This window comes from Antechinus flavipes, chromosome 6 (genome assembly GCF_016432865.1).
Source record: "Antechinus flavipes isolate AdamAnt ecotype Samford, QLD, Australia chromosome 6, AdamAnt_v2, whole genome shotgun sequence".
NCBI classification, from domain to species: domain Eukaryota; kingdom Metazoa; phylum Chordata; class Mammalia; order Dasyuromorphia; family Dasyuridae; genus Antechinus; species Antechinus flavipes.
The window spans coordinates 241,330,471-241,336,470 of NC_067403.1; positions in this window are offsets into that span (position 1 = coordinate 241,330,471).

The following is a 6,000-nucleotide window of genomic DNA, read 5'->3' on the forward strand; positions in this document are numbered from 1 at the left end:
TCTCTGCAGGCCTTTCTGAAATCATCTTCCTACAGGATGAATTTCATCTGAAATTCTTCAGCTCTTTGCGTTAGCCCTTTTGAGATACGTTGGATCATCAATCTTGTTATTATTAGTAGTAGTATTACTATTAATATACTATTAGTATAATAGTGTTAATATACTATTAAACTAAATATACTATTAGTATTACTATTAACATACCATTATTAGTATTGACTATTACTTCCCCCCTTGCATTTATACAGCTCTATAAAGAGCTTTATTAATACTATCTCATTATAGCTTCACAACAAAACTGGGAGTCAGGTGTTATTATTATCCCCATGGTGCAGATGTGGAAATTGAGACAGAGGTTATGTGACTTGCCCGAAGCTAGGGAATTCTGAAATCAGATTTATCTAGAATCCATTCAATTTATCGATAAAATGTAAAATAGCAGCAATCCAAAACTCGGATTCCCGGAGCACTCCACCAGAGAGCTCCTTGAACCTGCTAACAAGGTATTAAGCAAGTCTTGACATTCGGCCAACCATTCTGAAATGCCCCAGTCGATTTTATTCTTTACCCTCGAGGCAATATTTCTTCATCTGTTCCAGGATGGTGTGATATACCCTAAAGTGCTTTGCCAAGATCTTAGTGAATTACAGCTGTCCCTTTCACATCTCAAAGCTTTGGGGCAAGGCTCCCGGTGATCTGGAAAATCTGTGGAAAACTTTTTGGTCCTCCCTTTGTACCAGAGAAGTCTGAAATATTATTATATTAAAAATATATATTAATACATTGTTATATTAAAATATATTATATTGAACCAAAATTATATTACATTAAATATGTTGATATTATACAATGCTATACATGTATTTTATGCATTTCTAAGTCTCTAAACTTTTTCTGTGTTGTTTGTTGGTCTTCCCATGTTGTCTGAAACTTCCATAAAACCCCCTAAAATTCCCATTGAATTTCTTATGGCAACCCACAATATATCAAAACCAGGGAAAGTTGCAATGTTGCGATGGATAACTGCATTGTGTGTCATATTCTTCTGTTCTAGAAACCCTGTTAAAGAATTAAATCTTGTTGGGGCAGCTAGGTGACACGGTGGGTAGAGCACCAGTCCTGAAGTCCGGAGGACCTGAGTTCAAATTTGATCTCAGACACTTAACACAGTCTGGCTGTATGACCCTGGGCAAGTCACTTAACTCCAATTGCCTCAGGGGGAAAAAAGAATTAAATGGAATTAGCTTGACATCAGGAGAACTAGACAATGCCATTTGACTCTTAGTGATCACAGATTTCCTTTCATTTCTTCACTAGCTATCTCGTTAATAAAACATTCTGAATATTGACTCAATTTTTTTCATGAAAAGTTTAGCAAGAAACCATAACAACATATCCCAAAGATTATACACTCTGACCAGGTTGGTTTCATACCAAGAATGCTGGACTACTTCTATATTAAGAAAATTATGATTGTGATGATATAAGAAATGATAGAGGGATGATTTCAGAAAAATCTAGGAAGATCTACATTAATTGCTGCAGAACGAAAGGAGCAGACCCAAAAGAACCTTGTACACAACAACAGCAAAATTATAGTGATGATCAACTATGAAAGACTTAGCTACTCTGATCAAGACAATAATCAAAAGTCTTATGATGAAAATTGCTATCTACTTCCAGACAGAGAACTGATGGATCCTGAAGAATAACTTTTTTCACTTGCTTTATTCATTTTGCCTTTTTTTTTTGCAACATGGCTTACATGGAAATGTTTTCCATGATTTCACATATATAATTGACGTCATATTGTTTGTCTTCTCAAATGAAGGAGGAGTTGGATAGAGAGAGAGAATTTGGAAATAAAAATTTTAAATAAAGAACCGTATGCTTTTTGCTTGTATTATTGTTAATTATATTTATATTTTATTTTTAAATAAAAAGCATGTGATCATATCAACAGATACAGAAAAAGCTTTTGACAAGACATAACACCCATTGTACGAAAAACACTAGAAAGCATAGGAATAAATGAATCTTTCTTAATACAATAAGTAGTATTTATAAAAAACCAAGAGCCATTATTATACATAATGGGGATAAATTAGAGGCAGTTCTAATAAGATTAAAGGAAAAGAAAGGATGTTCATTATCACCATTATTATTCTACACAGTTCTAGAAATGTTAACTATAATGAGAGAATATAAAAAAGAAATTGAAGGAATAAACATGAATAAAGAGTGGAATAGATATAGGCAAAGTTAGTGCTTTTTGCAGATGATATGGCATGCTTAAGAGAATACTAGCATTGGCTGAAAAAATAATTGAACCAACAATTTTAACAAAATTGAAGGATATAAAAGAAATTTATACAAATCATCAATATTTCTGCATGTTACTAAAAATCTACCAGGAAGAGACAGAAAGAGAAATTCCATTTAAAATGACTATAGAAAGCATAAAATACTCGCCAAGATCCATACAGGAAGTATATGAATGCAACTACAAGCAGTTTATACAGATAAAGACAGATATAAATATTTGGGAAAATATCAATTAATAATGGGTAGTCTAAACAACTATAATAAAAATAACAATGCTACTTCCACTAATTTTCTTATTCAGTGTCTATTAAACTACCGATACAATTAAACTACTAAGCTACACATGATTAAATTACCAAATGATTACTTTATAAAACTAGGAGGGAAACAATAACAAAATTCATCTGGAAGGAAAAAAAAATCAAATTTCAAGGGAAGTAACATTAAAAAGGTGGGAAGGGAGATGTTTAAGTAGAATCAGATCTCAAACTGCTACAAAGCTATCAAAACAGTTTGTTATTAGTGTGGATTAGTTAAGCAATAAAGAGGTTGATCAATGAGTTGATTGTATATAATATACAAAAGTAAAGGAGTATAGTACTGAGTCTTTGATAAACCCAAAGATTTCATCTATTCAGGAAAGAATTAACTATTTAACAAACATCACTGGTAAAGCTCGAACGCAATCTGGCAGAAACTAGATGGACACCAACATCTTACACCATATACCAAGACAGACTCAAAATGGATTCATGACTCAGACATAAAGGATGACATCATATGGGCATGGAAGAAATGACCTGTTATATCTACAGAAGAATTCATGAAAAAACAAGAGAGAGGATCACAGGAGCTAAAATAGGCAATTTTGATGTATTAAGTTTAAGAGGTTTTGCACAAACAAATCAATGTAATTAAAATTAGAAAAGAAATAGGTAATGGAGGAAAATATTTGAAGCAAGTTTCTCTGATAATAGTCCCTCATCCCTAATGTATATAGACAATCCATTCAAATTTATAACAAGAGCCATTCTCCAAATGATAAACGGTCACAGGATTTAAACAGATGGTTTTAAAATGAAGAGATCCAAGCTATTAATATGAAAAAATGCTCAAAATCACTAATAATTAGGGCAATTGTTATTAAACAACAACAATTAGAACAACTCTGAGATTCTATCTCATATCCATTTATAATGTTCTTCTCTTCTTTAAATTATAATGTTCTATGGGAGCAGATTTCTTGGGGAGCTTCTGGAGCCTTAGTTTCAGTTCAAAGTATAATCATCTCAAATGCAGCCAGCTGTTAAATTCAGATCCTTTATTGTCTCCTTCAAAATAGCCCAGTTAGCTTTCTTAGAAGCCTGTCTCTCTCCTTGGTTCCAAGAACTCTTGTTGCTAGTCCTTTGCCTCTGCCAGCTTCAGTCTCCAGCTCCCTCTGAATCCTTCATTCTGCCCAGCTGAATCCTGGCTTCTCAATCTCCCCAAAGTCTCTAGTTGGCTTGTGGGAGCTCCTTATATATGATCTTTTAAAGGTGTGAACTCAAAGGTTGACTCCTCTTCCGAGAGTGGGATTGTGGGAGGTGTGACTTGTGAATCTCCTGGACTTGTGAATTGTGCCTATCAATTCTAGTGACTTAGCACTTTGTAAGAATCCTAACACCATTAAATCGACCAAGTCGACAAAGAAAGATGACAAATACTGGAGGGGCTCTGAGAAAAAAGGCACATTAATTCACTTTTGGTGGAAATGGGGCCTGGTCTAGCCATTTGGAAAGCAAGTTGAATTATTCTTTGAAAGATATTAAACTGTGCATACCCTTCTGTCCAGCAATATCAATTTCAGTTCTATGCCTCAGAGAAACTTTCTACTATATGTCCAAAGACATTTCAATCAGCCAATCACCAAATAAGCTTTTATTAAGCACCTACCATGTACCAGGCACTGTGGTGTATTTCTAACATTTCTTTTGGCAGTAGAAAATAATTGGAAACTGAGAGGTTAATCTCCATTAAGGAATATTGATCAAGGAAACAAATTGAATCTGAGAAATAACAGAGGAGACCACTTCAGAGAAACTTGGAAAGATTCATGTGAACTGATGTACAGGGAGGTGAGCAGAACCAAAACAATCTATACAACAACATTAATTTTGTTATTCAACATTGCAAAGACAAATGACTTTGAAATATTCAGAACTCAGATCACCACAATGACCGATCACAATTCCAGGGGACTCAAGATGAAGCATTGTTGATGACCTCTTGAGAGAGAGAGAGAGAGAGAGAGAGAGAGAGAGAGGTGATGGACTTAAGAGTGCAGACTGAGACCTTTTTTATTTTTATTTTTTGGACATAGCTAAAAGGGGAATTTGCTTTGCTTGACTGTATATATTTGAAATAGAGTTTTTGTTTTTCTTTCTCTTTGGCAAAGTATGGGGGTGGAGAGAAGGAAGTGGGAGGTCCATTTTATTGATTAAAAAACCCAAAAATTTAATTGAAAAAATGAATATGGAGAAATATAAAATATTGTTGATCTTGTTGTTGTTTGTTTTTAAAATAGTGAAACTATTCTGGAGATGTAATTATTCCAGTACTCAAGCCATTGATGTAGCGTGTTGATGGCCTAAGTACAGAAGCCAGCATACAAGGTATCGGGAGTTCAAACATCACAGAGTTTCTGATCAGTGTTAACCTATGTCAAAAATGCAGAGGCAGAGAAACCACAGTCCAAGTACATGGTCCTTTCCTTTGAAGAGACATTTTAAGACATGAGGACTCCGTGGGTACAAGGTCCTGGTGGTAGCTGCAATGGTATGAGCCGTGGATTTTAACCACTGGAAAAACTCCTGGCGACAAAGGATGGACTGTGGTGAACACATTGGTCTTGAAATCAGAGGATTTGGATTCAAATCTAGACTTCTCGACTTAGGACCTGTGTGATCATGGGCAATTGCTGCATGTCTCTGAGTTGGTTTCTTCATTTGTAAGATAAAAATATTGGATCATTTCTATGATTAGGAAGCACATACAGCCATGAGCCTGACTTAGGAATCTAGCATGATACTAGGAATGCAATTTCACTTCTATTTGCCTCATCTATAAAATGGGAATAATTATGTCTATCTCCCAGAGTTGTTGCAAGGATCAAATGTAAAGCATTTAGCACATAGTAGTATTCAATTGCAGTCTTCCCCACTAGACAATGGGGATTCAAAGTTATCCTTCTGGAACCCCCCAGTTCTGGGTCTATTATAGGACTCAATTAATGTCGGTTGCTTGAAAGAATAGGGGGCTATTTGTTTTAGAAAAAGAAATTGAAAGAGCCCTCAATGAACTCCCTAAAAAACAATCTTCAGGGACAGATGGATTTATGCGTAAATTCTACCAAACATTTAAAGAATAATTAATTCCAATATTCCATTGGAAATAATTGGAAAAATACGTAGTCTTCCCAAATATCGATGTGAAAATGTTAAATAAAATATTAGCAAAGAAATTATAGCTGTTTATTGTCAGGATGGGATGAATGACCTCTAAGTCATTTCTTAGGGTCAATTTCCTAGATGGGAAGAATGACCTATGATCAGGTGGGATTCATACAAGAAATACAGGGCTGGTTTGGATTTAGAAAACTATTAGTATAACTGATCATATCAATAACAAAGCCAACAG